General features: G+C 49.2%; 1 protein-coding gene across 1 annotated transcript in view; it reads left to right on the top strand.

Annotated features, from left to right (window-relative positions):
* Positions 1-18571, top strand: part of STS (steroid sulfatase) — a 437786-nt gene that overhangs the window by 49415 nt on the left and 369800 nt on the right. The gene's annotated exons all lie outside the window — the stretch shown is intronic.

Here is an 18571-nt window from a genome sequence, read left to right as displayed (position 1 = left end):
GTATATCTACTGAGGGATCCATGTTTTGCCACCTGGATATCTGCTGAGGATTCCATGTATGACCACCAGGATATCTACTGCGGAATCCATGTTGGACCACCTGGATATCATCTGAAGGACAGTACTAAAAGATCCATCTCTTATCACCTGGATATCTACTGAGGGATCCATGTTTTGCCACCTGGATATCTGCTGAGGATTCCATGGCTGACCATCAGCATATCTACTGAGGGATCCATGTCTGAACACCTGGATATCAACTGAAGGACAGAACTAAAAGATCCATCTCTTATCACCTGGATATCTATGAGGGATCCATGTTTGGCCACCTGGATATCTACTGAGGGATCCATGTCTGATCACCTGGGTATCTACAGAGGGATCCATGTCTCACCACCTGGATATCTACAGAGGGATCCATGTCTGATCACCTGGGTATCTACAGAGGGATCCATGTCTCACCACCTGGGTATCCACAGAGGGATCCATGTCTCACCACCTGGGTATCCACGGAGGGATCCATGTCTCACCACCTGAATATCTACTGAGGGTTTCTACTTTCAGGGTCTGCCTCCCTGGGTATCTACTGAAGTTTAACGTGCATCCCACAGCTGCTCATTTCTCAAATACATGCACTGTAAGAAATGTTATTTATCCTTTGTAGTCAAAGAGGAAAGCAAGAGTAGAGAAGGATCGTGGGCTTTTAGGGGAGCCATTTCCTTCCAAATAATATGTCACAATACTACTTCATTCATGCTGGGACTACCCAAAGCAAGAATCAGGAGCAGCTACTCCAAAGTCATTCAGAACCTGAACAAAGAACATATCCTGTTGGACTTCTTGGCAAATTCGAACACAAGACCTAATTGAAAGGAAACCTCTCTCCTTAGGTCTCCAATGATGAGGAAAGGAAGACGAGGATCTAGTGTCTCATGGTAAAACTCACTGCGGGGTGGAGGAGACGCCTGGTGGAGGAATAAGGACCCCCTCCCGCCACCCTTCAATCCAACCCACTCATGCATGTAGTGCACCTCCCAAATCATTTGCTGCTTCACTGTCCACACGTTTTGCTCTTTGTGATATGGAAATTCCTGGGGCTCATGATTTAGGTTCTGTCTCATTTCCTAAGCCTCTCACATACACAAGGCTCACAGCCTGAGGACATTGCACCAACCCAAGGAGGTGACCCAGAAACCTTGTTCTGCTCCAGAAACCCATTTGACTGATCTACTTCTAACTCAAGTTGGCTGATTTCCATCCCAAGTACACTGGAATTTCTTCCTTGACATGCATTTGGTACAGTTGAAGATTTCTTGAAATATCACCTCCCTTCTGAAACCCCAGACTGCTATTTGTGATATTTCTCTTTAACTCATCAAAGTAGAACTTGGTGAATCTCTCATCTCGGGCACGTCTGAAACTCCACTTAATAGTCACTTTGCTTCTCTCCCTTTGGACCATGTGATAAACTGAAGGAGTTGACTAACTTTCCCAACCATTATCTTGCCTTGCAGCTGGAAGGAGCTCAAAAGAGGGTTATGGACTTGATCTACAAAGAGTAAGAAAGCTCAATAGACACCCCTGTGTTTGTGTGTGTGTGATATCAGAGGTGGACATCATATTTATTTGCTTGTCATTTGAACTGTCCCTGTGGCCAGGTGCATGCAGAAATGAGTTCATCCACAGATTTATTCCAGGGCAAGTGGGCAGACATTTCCAAAAGGTTCACAGAGAAGCTATTTCAAGCTTTTCCGTCATCTTTGGCAATCACTCAACTCTGTCATTATAGTATAAATGCAGCTGTCCACATTGAGCAGGTGATGTGGTATGTCAATAAAACTTTATTGCTAACTCCTAGTGGTGGGCCAGATTGGTCCCTCACTTCCAGTGGGTCCAGCATCCAAAACCTTCAACAGAGCAATCCTGAGCACGCCCCGAGATAGAGAATCAAAGCAAAGTTGAGTGGAAGGTGATTTTGACATTTCTTTTCGAGTCAGGAAGTAAAGCTAGAGACGGTCCCTTTCTCTTCATAAAGCCTTTTCAAAAGCATTTTGTGTAGTGACTTGTATCCTAATAGCACTGAGCCTCATTCCTCTTGCTGTTATTTGCCTTTGTTCTCTCGCCCATTAGCCCAATTTATTTGTGAATTGCTCGTTTTATGGAGCCGTTAAATCTGCGGAAATCAGTTAACTGAGTTCACAAATGTGGGCCTGGGTGGGGAAATCTTCTTTTGACTATATTCACGTGGACATTCTCCCTCTTGTCTTGCTAAGAGCAGTTATTTTTATCAGTGCATGAGGCGTCCTCAGATGTGAAAGCGAAGGGCAGATTTGGGTTTAGGGGCTACAAATACAGTGCTGACTCTTCAGATGAAGAGCCAACGTATATAGTTGTTCTAGTTAGTTGTCTTAGCTTAGTTAGTTAGTTCACTTAGTTGTCTTGCTTCTGTGATCAAAAGGCCTGAGAGGAACTATGTAGAAGAGAAAGAGTTGATTTGGGGCTCATAGTTTCAGAGGTTCAGTTCATGGTGGGCCGACTCCATGGCTCTGGCCCAAGGCGAGGAAGAACAAAATGGCGGAAGGGCCTGGAGGAGGAGAGCAGCTCAGGACGTGGCACCAGGAAGCAGAGAGAGCTCTGCTCACCAGGGACCAGATATAAAACCCGTGGAGCGAGGGACAGGATAGAGTTCCCAAGGGATGTCCCCAGTGACCACCTCCTCCAGACACACCCCACCTGCCTTGAGTTACCGCCTGGTTTATGTTGACTCTTGGTTTCAAAAGTTCACTCCATGGTGGGCCGACTCCATGGCTCTGGTCCAAGGTGAGGCAGAACATCATGGCAGAAGGGTCTGGAGGAGGACAGCAGCTCAGGACATGGCACCAGGAAGCAGAGAGAACTCTGCTCACCAGGAACAAGACATAAACCCCAAAGGCAGGTGTCCAGTGACCCAGCTCTTCCGGCCACACCCCACCTGCCTACAGTCACCACCCAGTTAGTCCATAAGAGGGGACTAATCCATGGACTGGGCTAAGGCTCTCACAACCCAGTCATTTCATCTCTTCACCTTGCATTGTCTCACACATGAGCGTTTAGGGGACACCTCACATCCAGACTATAACAAAAGAGATATCAACTGATTAACAGAAAAGAGAAACTCCTTCTCAGTCACCTCACTATGACTACCAAACTCACTGCCTTCTGAGATCCTCATCCATGCAGTTTCTCAAATATATCAATACCACGTTTAAAAGACTGTTGATGTTTCCAGCAAAACCAATTTGAGTATGGTTTCTCAGAGTTTTAGGGAGCTCAGAGGAGGAATTTTAAACCTCTGTTGATCTGACAACCTTCCACAACTTCGTGAGCTTCCTTTCCTTCCTCAGTACTTTTACTTGGTCTAGAAATGGAGTTCATCTCAGGACAGATTTGAAAAAGTCTTCCTAAACTTCTCCTGGGTGTTAGTTGAGCCAGTTGTCACCTGGAAAGTTTCGATAGGAAAGGTTTGTTTGAAGGTGAATGGAACTTGGAGCAATTCTCCAGAACACATTCCACATCTTCAGTTTACCTTGACCGTATTCCGTAGACCCTACAGCAGAAACCCTTTGTCTCAGGACATGCAAGTAATTCTTGGCATCCCAGGCTTCCCTCAGATATGATTTTGAAAAATCTGGACCAACGCTCCATTGCTTCTCAAGCTGTGATGCTGGTGTAAACCATGAGGATCTACCATGGTCAGGTTGATCTGATGCATCTGGTTTGTGGACATGGAATACAAAGTCATAAAATGTATATATGGAAATCACTGGTACACATGGTGCTGTGGACTGGACATTTGTGTCTCCTCTCAAATTTACATATTAAAATAGGAATCCCTTAGCCCTTCCGCCATCTTAGGACACAGCCAGAAAGCACCAACTAGTCACCAGGAAGTGGGCCTGCATGGTTGATTTCAACCAATGGCCCCCAGGGTCCTATATTTGGAAGACTTGGTCCCCAGCTTTTGGTGTTGTTGGGAGGTGGTGGGATCTTCAAGTGGTGGAGCCTACGGGGAGGAAGTTAGGTAATTAAGGCATGTCCTCGAGGGGGCTAGTGGGATCCTGGCCCCTGAATATCTTCTCTCTCTCTCTCTCTCTCTCTCTCTCTCTCTCTCTCTCTCTCTCTCTCTCTCTCTCTTTCCTCCATGAAGAAAGCAGCTTGGCTTTACCACTCAAGCCCACCATGACATGCTGTCTCTACACAGGCCCCCAAACAACAGACCATGGATAGAAACCTCTGAAACCATAAGCCAAAATGAGCTTTTCTTCTTCCTATATTATTGTTTATCTCAGATATTTTGTCACAGTGATGGGAAGCTGACCCACACAGAATCCTCACCAGGCACCGAATCAGCCACACCTTGACCTTGGACTTCCAGCCTCCAGAACTGTGAGCAATCGATTCCTCTTGTTCTTAATGCATAATATTCTTAGTGTTGGGTATTCAGTTACAGTAACTGGAACAGAATGGGACAGGTAGCAGTCTATTGAAAAGTATGAAGAACTGCCAGACTTTCTCTACCACTTTGAATAGTCCCATCAGGCCTCCTCTTCCTCCTACTCCTCCTCCTTCTGTTTTTTGTATCCCATTGAGTCTGATTGCCAGGGGTCATAGACAACCCTCACCCTCCAACAGAGGAGGTTTTGTGAACATACTTAGCACTTATTGACTTAATTCAACCAGGATCCTAGACCAGTAACACCAACCTCATCTGCGAACTTGTTAGAGAAACAAAATCATGGTCTCCACCATAGAAGGACTCAATCAGGAATTCAGGAGGAAGGGATATTTAATGTATCTTTGGGTAATTTGGAATAATTTCATTTAAACCAGCATCATGCTTCTTTTTCACACAGCACGGATTATTATTTGAAAATATAATTTAATATCTGTGTATGACATTTTGATTTTTATAAGCTTATTATGAACCTAGTCATTCCTGCATTTGGGACTATTTGGTTTTTCCACTTTTTTCCCCCAAAATATAAATAGCATCAAGTACTGTTTTTAATTATTTTTTTATTTGTTCTAATTTGTTGTTCCTGACAGTAGAATGCATTTATACATGGAGATTCCTCAGAAAACTGGTCACCATGTGACCCAGCTATCCCACTCCTGGGTTTACACCCAAAGGACTTAAAATCAGCACCCTACAGTGATGCAGCCACATCCGTGTTTATAGTTGCTCAGTAAGTACTCTTGACAATAAACCATCTTCCCAGATCTCTGCATATTTCCTGTGGTTAGATTTGGAATTATATGGACCAGACTGTAGATTCAGACACTTTGCTGGGCTGGCTGGATGACTGGGCACAAGTTCTTCCTGGGCATTGAAAACCCCTTCTTTGAGGAAGGATAATGTGGATTGTTGGCCATTATTTTGACATGACAGCTGTCACCATGTCACCCATTCTGGGCTGACTTTCCTCACCCAACAGGGAGGGAATAAAGATGGACTCAGACTCCACAGGCTGCCCCGGTCCATGGACTATCATCGGGCATTTACGAGGCTTCCACCCGCCATTCCATCTCCCGGTCTCCTTCCGTTTCTCCATCTGCAACGCCAGGGTCAAAACACCCCCTCCAGGCAGAGGTGTTTCAACTCTTCCAAAGACCGCGAGTGTGTAAATGGCAGTTTGTCACTTGAGAGCGCGATTCAGCAGGGGAGGTATTTTTATAACGGTGTTCAGTGCTTTGAAGAGTTCATCCCAGAGGATCCCCCCATGGAAATGTCTTCGTTGTCTTTCAGCCGTGGCTGTCAAGAGCCTCACCTAAGCTCCTTTATTTGCTCTCGATTCTTGAGGGGCTGGTGGAAGCATTCCCACAGGAACATTTTGAGGCTGGTGAGAAGGAACTACTTGCGTTTCTGGGGGTCCGTACATCTCAGGTAGAATTTGTGAGTAGTATATTTCTGGCTTATTTTCCATTTCTCTCTCTCTCTCTTTTTTTCTTAAAGTCACAAATAAGGAAGTGCATCAGTTCTTCTATGACTAGATTCAGTGGTGAATGAAAAAAAATCTTGTCTTGTTTGTATTCTCGTTTTTATGCAGAGTAATTTTTTTAGACAGCTTTATGACTGCTATGACCAAAAGACCTGCAAGAACAATTTCAAACAGGAAAATTTTATTTGAATCTCATGGTTACAAAAGTTTTGGTCCATGGTGGGCTGACTCCATGGCTCTGGTCCAAGGTGAGGCAGAACAAAATGGCGGAAAGACCTGGAAGAGGAGAGCAGCTCAGGACGTGGCACCAGGAGGCAGAGAGAGCTCTGCTCACCAGGGACCAGATATAAACCCCATGGAGCCAGGGACAGGATATAGTCTCCAAGGAGCCAGGGACAGGATATAGTCTCCAAGGAGCCAGGGACAGGATATAGTCCCCAAGGAAGCCAGGGACAGGATATAGTCCCAAGGAGCCAGGGACAGGATATAGTCTCCAAGGAGCCAGGGACAGGATATAGTCCCCAAGGAAGCCAGGGACAGGATATAGTACCCAAGGAGCCAGGGACAGGATATAGTCCCCAAGGAAGCCAGGGACAGGATATAGTCCCAAGGAGCCAGGGACAGGATATAGTCTCCAAGGAGCCAGGGACAGGATATAGTCCCCAAGGAAGCCAGGGACAGGATATAGTCCCCAAGGAGCCAGGGACAGGATATAGTCCCCAAGGAAGCCAGGGACAGGATATAGTCCCAAGGAGCCAGGGACAGGATATAGTCTCCAAGGAGCCAGGGACAGGATATAGTCCCCAAGGAAGCCAGGGACAGGATATAGTACCCAAGGAGCCAGGGACAGGATATAGTCCCCAAGGAAGCCAGGGACAGGATATAGTCCCAAGGAGCCAGGGACAGGATATAGTCTCCAAGGAGCCAGGGACAGGATATAGTCCCCAAGGAAGCCAGGGACAGGATATAGTACCCAAGGAGCCAGGGACAGGATATAGTCCCCAAGGAGCCAGGGACAGGATATAGTCCCCAAGGAGCCAGGGACAGGATATAGTCCCCAAGGAGCCAGGGACAGGATATAGTCCCCAAGGAGCCAGGGACAGGATATAGTCCCCAAGGAGCCAGGGACAGGATATAGTCCCCAAGGCATGTCCCCAGTGACCCAGCTCCTCCAGCCACACCCCACCTGCCTACTATCACCACCCAATTAATCCATTCAAGTGGATTAATCCACTGGTTATGTTATACTTTTCAAAACTCAATCATTTTACCTCTAAACTTAGAGGAGGAGAAGTACATTTGGGGCTCATGGTCTCAGAGATTCAGTCCATGGTGGGCCAACTCCATGGCTCTGGCCAAAGGTGAGGCCCAACAAAATGGTGGAAGGGCCTGGAGGAGGAGAGCAGCTCAGGACATGGCACCAGGAAGCAGAGAGAGCTCTGCTCACCAGGGACCAGACATAAACTCCATGGAGCCAGAGACAGGATATAGTCCCCAAGGAGCCAGGGACAGGATAAAGTCCCCAACAGATGTCCCCACTGACCCACATCCTCCAACCACACCCCACCTGCCTGAGTTACCACCTGGTTTATGTTGACTCAAGGTTCCAGAGGCTCAGTCCATGGTGGGCAGACTCCATGGCTCTGGCCCAAGGTGAGGCAGAACATCATGGCGGAAGGGCCTGGAGGAGGAGAGCAGCTCAGGACATGGCACCAGGTAGCAGAGAGAGCTCTGCTCACCAGGGACAAAGATAAACCCCAAAGGCACGTGCCCAGTGACCCACCTCCTCCAGCCACACCCCACCTGCCTACAGTCACCACCCAGTTAGTCCATTCAAGTGGATTAATCCACTGACTAGGCCTCCCCTCTCATAACCCAATCATTACACCTGCAAGCCTTCTTGCAGTGTCTCCTATGAGCATTTGGGGGGACCCCTCATATCCAAACCATAACAATTTTTGATCAGTTTACATGGCCTGATCAATAAGGAAAAATGTGAGGGAAACAGCCAAGAATGGGCCGTAAAATCCCAACGGAGTCTTGTGTCTGAACATTCAAACTTCATCCAAGTCTGGCCAGTGCATGTGGTGCCTCTTTTCCCCATGCCGCACCCTAAAGACGTCAATACCCGAAAACCAAACATCCTGTTGCGTCTGACGAATGAAGAGCCCGATTCCAGCTGTCAAAACATTTACCGTGATGAAACAGGTCCAGAAGACGTGCACATGTCACTCTGACTCACTGTTTGCTCTCTCTCCTCTCCCAAGAAAAATATAAATAATTTCATGTTTTTGTCCCTGATCCCGTGGGAGCAGGGGACATTTTGGAGTTGCTGGTTAGGATATTTGCTTCCCAGTCCTTCATCTGTCCTTCCTGTGGAAGGCGGTCAGGACCCTCGTGGTCTATACACAGCACCTGACTTTTCCGCAACGGGGGACCCTGCACAGACGGAATCTGAACACAGGGGTCTTGCCGTCACGGGGCTGGGGACAGCTGGGAAGCTGAGGTAGTGGGAAGACCTCCCCCTTCAAATCCCCATTCTTGCCATCAAGTCAGACAGATTTCAGACCTGTCACTCAGAGTGACAGGCAGGAGCTGATTGAAGGGATGGAAAGGGAAGGGGACACTTTCAAGGGACAGAGGGGTCCTCTCAGAGAGGAGGGGACAGCAGGTCTCTACTGCATTCCAGTTTTATTGGGGTCCCAGGGAAGTTTCCAGAGAGTCCCGCCCAGGTCCACCTCCTGACTTTTGACGGACAGCAGGGCGACATTAGGCCATGGCCACTCTGGGTCACCCTGGCCCAGGCTGACTGGTTCTCACTGGAACTTGTTGTTACCAATTTTGTGGTGGAGGAATGACCCTCGTGTCCACTGGTTCTGGACCCGGTCTGGGAGAAGGGTTTTGGGGCTTCAGCCATGAGTTCTAAGGATGCACTGGGGGGGTCTCCTCCTCCTCCGTACTCTGTCCACATTTCCATTCTGCCCATCGTTACGCAGGTGGCTTCAGGCCCTTCGCTGGGAAGAAAGGAACAGAGACGGAAAAGCACAGACGTCAGCAAAATGAAGTAGAATCCTGTCGAATGTGCTTCCTCTCTAGACCTTTATCGCATGTATGATCTGCCAAAAGGTAGAAATGCAATCTGCTGCCAGGTGCGACAAATTAGGACAAATAGAAAATTTAAAAAAGGAAAAAGAAAAGAAGTCGTTGGCAATGACTTGAAACCAGGCCACCCTGTCCCTCTTGAGGCGTGGTCTGTGCAAAGCTGGCGTTTGGCTCCCACTTAGGAAACCTGCTGGGTGTCAGGAATGGGCGGTTGGCATGGGCTTCGATGGCTCTCTGAGCTTCGTGAGTCACTGAAGGTACCTGCCCCCCCCCACCCCCCCACCCCCGCACACACCCAAGCCACGGACGTCATTTCTTTTTTAAAAAAACGGGGTACAACTTGTTTCTCTGTTTGTACATGAAGTAGAGGCACAGCATTTGTGTAATCATACATTTACCTAGGGTAATGGTGTTTGATTCATTCTGTTATTTTTTCCTTCCCCCCACCCCTCCCACCCCTCCCACCCCTCTTTTCCCTCTATACAGTCCCTCCTTCCTCCATTCTTGCCCCCCTCCCACCCCCATTATATGTCATCATCCCCTTATCAGCGAGATCATTTGTCCTTTGGTTTTTTGAGATTGGCTTATCTCACTTAGTATGATATTCTCCAATTTCATCCATTTGCCTGCAAATGCCATAATTTTATTCTTCTTTATAGCTGAGTAATATTCCATTGTATATATGTACCACAGTTTCTTTATCCATTCATCAATTGAAGGGCGTCTAGGTTGGTTTCACAGTCTGGCTATGGTGAATTGAGCAGCTATGAACATTGATGTGGCTGTATCTCTGTCGTATGCTGATTTTAAGTCCTTTGGGTATAAACCGAGGAGTGGGAGAGCTGGGTCAAATGGTGGTTCCATTACAAGCTTTCTGAGGAATCTCCACACTGCTTTCCAGAGTGGCTGCACCATTTTGCATTCCCACCAGAAAGCAGCATTTTGAACAGACTGTTCCCAGACAGATGAGAAGCCGGGGCATGTTTCAAGGAAGCACCATAAGAAGGTGAGGGGGCCTGGGGCTGCCCAGACAGGGACCTCATCAGAGCATGAGGGAGCCCTGGCTCTCTGTAGGTCCCTCTGGTCCCCCATGAGTCCCCGACAAGCCGCCTCCAGAGTTTCCAAGGCAGCACTTGCTGAGAGCCAGGTGCGGACACGCCTCTGTCTGCAGCAGGTCCCGGCCACCTCCCCGGCCCAGCCATGCAGGGTCTTCAAGCGGAGCAGAAGCACTGAATGGCCGACCTAGCCGCTGATCTGCAGGTGACCCTGGGCCAGCCCTCCAGGGCAGCCCACCTGGTCCACCTTGATTTCACTTTCCCTAGGCTCTCCTGCAGCCTGGAAGAACCAGGAGGAGGTTGGGCTCCCGGGAGGGACACCGCGTGGGATTCAGGGGAGGCAGGAGGAGGGTGAATAATCCAGGCTCATCTGCATCCAGAATGGGCCGGCAGCTCTCCGGGAGGGAGCTGGCCTGGCTTCCCCGGGGTCCCTGGACGCTGGCTGGTGGTGGAACTCAGGCTGGGTGGGGTTAAATGGAAACGGGGCTGTTCCCAGCGCAGCCCAGGAGCCACCCCGGCAGGCGCTGGCCGGCTGCGGACTTTATTTCCTGTTGACCACTCTGCATTCGCTGCGCCCCGAAAGCCGCGTTGGTCATGCGGACCCGGTGCCTTGTCAGGCCGATCGTCGCCCCAAAACCAGGGTGCTCTGGACACCAACCTGCAAAACCCGCTGGATTCGGGGCAGGGCAGCCGGACTTGGGGGAGGCAGGGAGCCCGTGCGCCCATCTGAGCGCGCACGGCGGGGTCCACGCTGGGGACCTGCTGTGTTAGGAACCCCGCTCAGGCCGGGGGGAGGCCGGGGGAGGGCCGGGGAGGGAGGCCCACGCCACCACAGTCTCGGTGGAGCAGCCCTCGGCCCCAGTGCATTTCCAAGGTCTGGAACCGCCTTCCTGCGACTCGGGAATTCATTTTTCATCCTCTGCATGAAGGTCGGGGTTCAGCAATTCCGAGCAGAGCAGGCTTCTGAGGAGGACCTCACTTATGCAAAAGCAAGGAAAGCGAAACAGGCTCAGCAAAGCCCCGCTGTGCGCCGGGGTCGCTGCATCCGCTCCAGAACAAAGGCGCAGACAGAGGCGCTGGGCTAAGGGGCCCCAGGGGGTCTGCCCGCCGGGTCCGGCCTCCACCTGCTTCCCGGGCTTCACTGGCCTTTGCAAGCACCCGGGAAAACCCTGCAGCGGCCCCTGAATCTGCAGCCCCTGAATCTGCGTCTGGGCGGTGGGGTTGCATCTGGTTCCCCACCTGACTGAGGACAGTCACCGCCCAGCTCTGAAGTGCAGGGAAGGACAAAGGCTCAGAGTTCCACAGCGTGTCCCTGGCTCTGCCTCCAGAGACAAAGGCCGGTGGACATTCTCTCCTCCTTATAGCCTCAGAAACATGGGGGAGAGTCAGAGAAGAAAAAAAAAAAAATCCCTAGTTGATTCATACCAACTGCACATATATATATATATATATATATATATATATATATATATATATATATATAAAATATAGACACACATAAATCACATACGTATATGTGTATATGTGTGAATATGCATATATACACGCACAGTAATAAATAAAAATGTGTAACTATGTATCCATAAATACACATGCATGTAATGTGTAACTAAGTATATATATAAACACACATGCATATATTTATTATAATATTGATTTTAGAGATGCTCATATATATGTTTATATCATTGATTTTAATATATAGTTGATTATTTATTAATTGTGTATTATAGAGTTTTTAAGACTTTTCTTTTAAATTACCAATGGATCTTTTCTTTTCTTTATTGATATGTGGTGCTGAGGCTGGAACCCAGGGCCAGAGCAGGCCAGGCCAGCGCTCTGCCACTGAGCCCAGCCCAGGGAGCACATAAGATCTGCATAGGATGCACCTAGTTCAAGCCGTACCTGAACACCCACTTCACCACCAGCGCCCCATGGATTTCTGGCTGGGGAGGATGGAGGGAGCCTCCAGCAGAGGTGTCAGAAGCCGAGATGATTGACATCTTCCTTCTCAGCCACAGACGTTGGAGGTCGGGACAGGCATGGACCTGGGACTCGATTGTGGGACTATTTTTTTTTTTAGCTCTGAGAGGGTAGAGATTCAGGAACCTGGGAACTGTGTAGACGGGCAGGCCTCCCGATCGTTTCCAGCGGTATCAGAACCGAGGTGAGGCTGTCTCTGAGGAGCGGTTGCAGGCTCCGCAACGCAGGCAACAGTGCATCAGGGAAAGGATCCAAGGTCAATCTCAAGTCCCGCCTTAGCTCAGGTGATGGTTTTGACAGTGGACAGAGAGGAGCAGGGATAATTCTATAAACTGGGCCCCCAATGCTGACCCCACTGGCTTTCTGTTCCCAGGAGCCTCTGGCCAGCAGCCCTGCCTGGCCTCTGTGGACAGCCCACGTCCCCTTCCTCAGCCAACCGCCTGCTGACGCAGCCTGAAATCATGTCCTAGAGGAACCCAGTGACCCTGAAGGGGACTCTGTGACCCCGACACAGACCAGGTCCCAGGGCTCAGGGAGACCAGGGTCATTCCTCCACCATAGAACCTGCAAGAACAGGTGCCAGTGAGAGCCAACCAGCCTGGGCAGGGTGACCCAGAGTGGCCATGGCTGTGGGGACCGGGCAGTCTGAGGTCGCCCTGCTGTCCATCAAAAGTCAGGAGGTGGACCTGGGCGGGACTCTCTGGAAACTCCCCTGGGACCCCATAAAACTGGATGCAGGAGAGGCCTGTTGTCCCCTCCTCTCTGAGAGGACCCCTCTGTCCCTTGAGAGTGTCCCCTTCCCCTTTGCATCCCTTCAGTCAGCTCCTGCCCGTCACTCTGAGTGACAGGTCTGGAATCCCTCTGAGCCGATCATAAGTATCGGGGTTTGAAGGGGTCCCCGCCCTGCTGGAAGACACTTGCGTAGAGTCTGCAGACAACGCCAACCAGCACGGGACTCTGCACTCTGTTTTACTTGATTGCGTGAATCACTAGTCCATTCCTCTCTCAGAAATGCAGGTCGCAGCACCAGATGTCACCTGTTGCTCCGCTAATGTGACCGTATCAGTGAGCGACTCGTCATTTCCGGTTTGATTTCCTTCCATCACCGATAACTCAGGCGTGGTTCTTTCTTAGAGTCACCATTGGAGACTTCTGGTCGTAGTCCTACTTCTTCTTAAATCACAGATCAAAAGAGCTTGCGGTGTCTGTGGTTTAATTTCAGTGTTCTGGATTCCTCTCTTCTGGAAATGCCTGCCTGTCCTGGTCAGAGAAGCCGTTAGCTCATTCCTTTGCCAGGCGGGAGGGATTTCCCAGGAGACCTCCCATTTCCAGATTTGAACTTTTGGGTTTGCAGCTGACGGTGTTTCCTTTTCACGGAAAACGACGTTTCCTGCAGGCTGAGTGTGTTTTCTCCCGGAATGGGAGGTGTGGGATCCTAGGCACACCTCCTGGGTTTGAACCATTGAACCATAACCAGGAGGTAAGAGGCGCGTCCGAAAAATCCACTTTAATTCCCTGCTGTGATCAGCTGGAGCCGTAACTGAGTTTTTCCTCCTTATGCAAATGCAGAACAAGAATCCGGAGGCACAGGGAAGGGTTGCTCCTGACAATGTCCTGATCCCTCGCCCCTGCCCATCACTACCAAAATAAATAAGTGAGAAACCAACACAACCGTCCAACAACTTCATAAGGACGGCAGGCTCGGCATGGTGAAGGACAGTGTCCATTGCCTGCTGGACTCTCCTGGGCCCTAAGAAAAGGCCTCGAAGGGCCCAGGCTGCTGCCTGCTGAGTTCTCGTCTCTTTCAGGCTAAGGAAGGATTTCTCTTCCACTTCCGATCAGATTCTGTGCGGCAACCCTGGCCTGCCCGGCCCTCGCCATCTGGGGATGCCCGGGCTCCGTCTCCTTGAGCAGCCTCCACGATTTCAGATCTCCACGGAGGCCGGCCTCTGCACCAGCACTGGGCTCCTGCCTCTCCCCTGTGTCTGACCACCACAATGTCCACTGTGTCCGTCCGTCCTGTGCTGACCCCTGTGGTCTCCAATTCAAGGCCATTTCAGTTTTCTCTGATCACTGACTTGACCCTCTGCTCTGCACCTGACCGGATGCTTAGCACCACGGCAGACGAGCGGGAGAGAGATGCTCAGTGCCCGCCCGAGTCCTGGGGCTCCGGATCCTGAAGCAGGGTTGGATGTGACCCAGAGGAACGCAAGCGTGTATTTACTACAAGTGAGTTGCACGTGGAGGAAAGTGCTATTGCGATTCCAAGGGGCTGTCTTGTGCAGATGGCAGCTCCTGAGTCAGATTCCTGGGAACTCCAGAGGAGGAGGAGGAGCAGGAGGAGCAGGAGGTGGAGCAGGAGGAGGTGGAGGAGGAGGAGGAACAGGAGGAACAGGAGGAGGAGTTGGAGGAGGAGCAGGAGGAAGAGGAGGTGGAGGAGGAGGAGCAGGAAGAGGAGGAGGAGGTGGAGGAGCAGGAGGAGGAGCAGGAGGAGGAGGAGCAGGAGGAACAGGAGGAGGAGGAGCAGGAGGAGGATCAGGAGGAGGAGCAGGAGGAGGTGGAGGAGGAGGAGGAACAGGAGGAACAGGAGGAGGAGTTGGAGGAGGAGCAGGAGGAAGAGGAGGTGGAGGAGGAGGAGCAGGAAGAGGAGGAGGAGGAGCAGGAGGAACAGGAGGAGGAGGAGCAGGAGGAGGATCAGGAGGAGGAGCAGGAGGAGGTGGAGGAGCAGGAGGAGAAGAAGGAGGAGAAGAAGAAACACAGAAAACAGGAGAACCAGAAGAGCGTCCCTCTGCCAGAGCAGGCTCTGTTCCCGTGCCTGGCACGCATGCCTGTCTGCAAAGGCTTCGTTCGGATTGCCTGGCATGTGTGCACACACTGATTTCCCAGTTGTTCCCTACGGCTCCAATGGAAGCATCCAATGCCCTGAGAAGTCAGGCATTCCTGACCCACCAGCTGTATGTTCACTCTCCGTCTTTTTCTGTAACGTGCACTGATCTAAATACATCTCACTCCAGGGACTTGTTCCACAGCATCTTATAAAAAATTCTTCCACCACCTTCCTTTCTTCTTAGTAAGTCAGTGGAGCTAGGTGTGCTAGTGCACGCCTGTAATGCCAGAGACTCAGGAGGCTGAGGCAGGAGGATCTCATATTGGAGACCAGCCTCAGCAACTTAGCGAGGCCCTAAGCTACTTACCAAGATCCTCTCTCAAAACAAAAAATAAAAAGGTTCAGGGATGTGGTTCAGTGCTTAGGCACCCCTGGGTTTAATCCCTGGTACCAAACAAAAAAAAAAAATACCATAGCTTTGAAAACACACTTCCTGTTAAATCTTTCCCTACTTAAATGTCAATTTCGCACGTTCTCTTTGTTCTTTCTCTCCCTTCTCAGGTGGATTTACACTGCAATTGCATAACCATAGCCACAGACTATCATCAGGCATTGACGACTTCATCCCAATAGACAGAAGGAATCCACCAAGACGTGGTCAACATCTTGAAGAACCCACAATAAAAGACAATGCCAGTTACGACCAGAGAACATCAATCCCTACTCCTCAACCCAGATATTCCCTTCAGACCCTGGGCTATAACTAAATAGAAATCCAACCATCTTCCAGTCTCTGCTGTTCCCAACCGTGTGCAGACCACCTAGCCGGAGGAATGGCATGCGTACCAAGCTCTTTAGGTGGACGTTCAAGGACGCAGGGGAGGCTGATCATGGGTGGAGAGAATTTCCACCTCCTGTCTTGCTGTGCTATGGCATCTCATTACCTCCATAAATCAGTGGCGCTGGTGCAGAACGCAATCCAATGGATACCCAGCCCTGATGTCACTGAAGGTGATTATCTCTCCCTGACACCCTCTTCCAAATTTCCCTGGTGTTTTACAGCACAATTACCAGACACCAAAGTTTGGGATGTCATTTCTGATTTGTTGAAGAGGAGTCAGTGTGTTGGTTGATTCGTTTCTTTGAAATATTAAAGGACTTTGATACATGAGCTTATTATGTGTGTAGGGGTAAATCTGGGATGGGTGAGAAATCCTTCCTCCTCTAGATATGAAATTGAGAAAACAGTGAGTTAGATTTGGGGCTGTCCCTGGTTTCTTCAGCACTCACAGAGGCAACAACCTGGAGAAGACACTGGGAGGTGTGTAGGGCATTTGTCAATAATTCGGTTGACGGGCTGTCAGCTCTGGAGGCCAATTTAGAAGTTCAAGACCAAGGCAGCAAGAGGTTCTTTATCTGGGGAGCACTGCTTTCTGTTTCCAAGATGGTACCCAGTGGCTGCACCCGCTAGTTGCACCCTCTGGAAGGGCTGGGGAAGCTGTGAATCTGTATATGGTGGAAGGCAGAGAAGCAGACAAAGGAATGATCTCAATCTCCCAAGCCTTTCCCATCTGGTAATCTCATCCATGGGGACATAGCCCTCTTGGTCTAATCACCTTCCAGAAGCCCACTCTCAATATGGCCATTGGCCATTGGCCATTGTTATATGAGCTGTTCCTCCAAAGATAAGAGGTGTCCCCCCAAAAGCTCACGTGTGAGACATCACAAGGAAGTTCAGAGATGAAAGATTAGATTGTGAGAGGTGCAACCCAATCAGTGGATTAATCGACTTGGATGGACTAACTGGGTGGTGACTGTAGGCAGGTGAGGTGTAGCTGGAGGAGGTGGGTCTCTGGGGACATCTCTTGGGGACTATATCCTGTCCCTGGCTCCATGGGGCTTATATCTAGTCCCTGGTGAGCAGAGCTCTCTCTGCTTCCTGGTGCCATGTCCTGAGCTGCTCTTCTCCACCAGGCCCTTCTGCCATTTTGTTCTGCCTCACCTTGGGCCAGAGCCATGGAGTCAGCCCACCGTGAACTGAACCTCTGAAACCATGAGCCCCAAATGAACTTTTCCTCCTCTAAAGCTGTTCTTGTCGGGTCTTTTAGTCACAGTGATGAAAAGCTTATTAACACGGTCACTAAGTTTCAATGTGAATTTTGGAGGGACACAGACATCACACCACAGCAGAAGGCATGAAGGAATGGGTTAATGCACATAGAAAGAGGGCAAAGGATTCTAATGGCAGGAGTTTCTTCAAAATGAGGGTCAATGAGGCTGTGTCAAGAAGGATGGTGTTTTACACCCACCTCATCTTACTATTCTCTTTAGCATCCTGGTCAGGAGGTCCACCTGCCTGTTACTTAGAGGGCCATCCCTCATGTCCTTATTCCTACCCTGAGCAATGCCTGTCTAGACTATGGAAAGACAGTACAAAAAAGGTTACATGACAAATATAAACAAATAAAACTAATGGCAAAGGGCCCTCTTAAACTCTGGAAACCTCAGAGCAAGTTGGAAAAAGTCTGAGATCAATTGGATCTTAAAAATAATATTTGATATAATGAAACTTCACTCTCTACTCTCTTTCCTTCTCTCAAAATTTTCCAACCCACCACCTTCTCTACTTCACAATCCTGCCCCACTAGGGAAGAAACTGTTGGAAGTACTTCTTGGGAATTGACCTAACAAAAGAGGTGAAAGACCTCTACAGTGAAAACTGCAGAACACTAAAGAAAGAAATCAAAGAAGAACTTAGAAGATGGAAAGATCCCCCATGCTCCTGGATAGGCAGAATTAATATTGTCAAAATGGTCATACTACTGAAAGCGTTATACAGATTTAATGTAGTTCTGATTAAAATCCCAATGACTCTCTTCATACAACCAGAAAAGGCAATCGTGAAATTCATTTGGAAAAATAAGAGACCCAGAATAGCTAAAGCAATCCTCAGCAAGAAGAGTGAAGCAGGAGGCATCATAATACCAACCTTAAATTATACTGCAGAGCTACAGCAATAAAAACAGCATGGCATTGGCACCAAAATAGACAGGTAAACCAATAGTGCAAAATAGAAGACACAGACATAAACCCACATAAATACAACTATCTCATACTAGACAAAGGTACCAAAAACATACATTGTTTTGTGTGTGTGTTTATGATCCAAGACGAAATAACAGAGAAAGAGAAGTGAGAAGAGAGAAAGAGACAGCATAGGTGTGTAAATGTGAGGCAGGACAAGTGGCCGTATCCCTTACCCTTCAGGTTACTCTCCTCGGTGGCGTTTTCAGGAGAGAAATGCAGCTCTGATCAACGCATGAGACACGACCAGAGAAAAGGGAAGTATTTATCCAGATTTCTGACAATGTTCAGCGTGCTGTCCCCGCTGAGGACCTGGCAGATGGTGTCATCTCTGGTGCCTTTGACAGAAACAATTGGAACTGACTGAGGGAAACAATTTTCCACTTAAGTGGGGAATTAACAATGGAGAAGAAGGGAAATTAAATTGTCAGATTGAAAACAGAATCGTGCTTAAAAACAAGAGGGATAAATTAAGAGATGGCTGTTAGGGTAACCCTAATGCTTATTTTAGTGAGCACGCTGGTAACTATGATCATCGCAGG

This window comes from Sciurus vulgaris, assembly GCF_902686455.1.
Source record: "Sciurus vulgaris genome assembly, chromosome: X".
Classification (NCBI taxonomy): Eukaryota; Metazoa; Chordata; class Mammalia; order Rodentia; family Sciuridae; genus Sciurus; species Sciurus vulgaris.
Note: the sequence above shows the minus strand (reverse complement) of the source record. Positions and strands in the feature narration are given on the sequence as shown.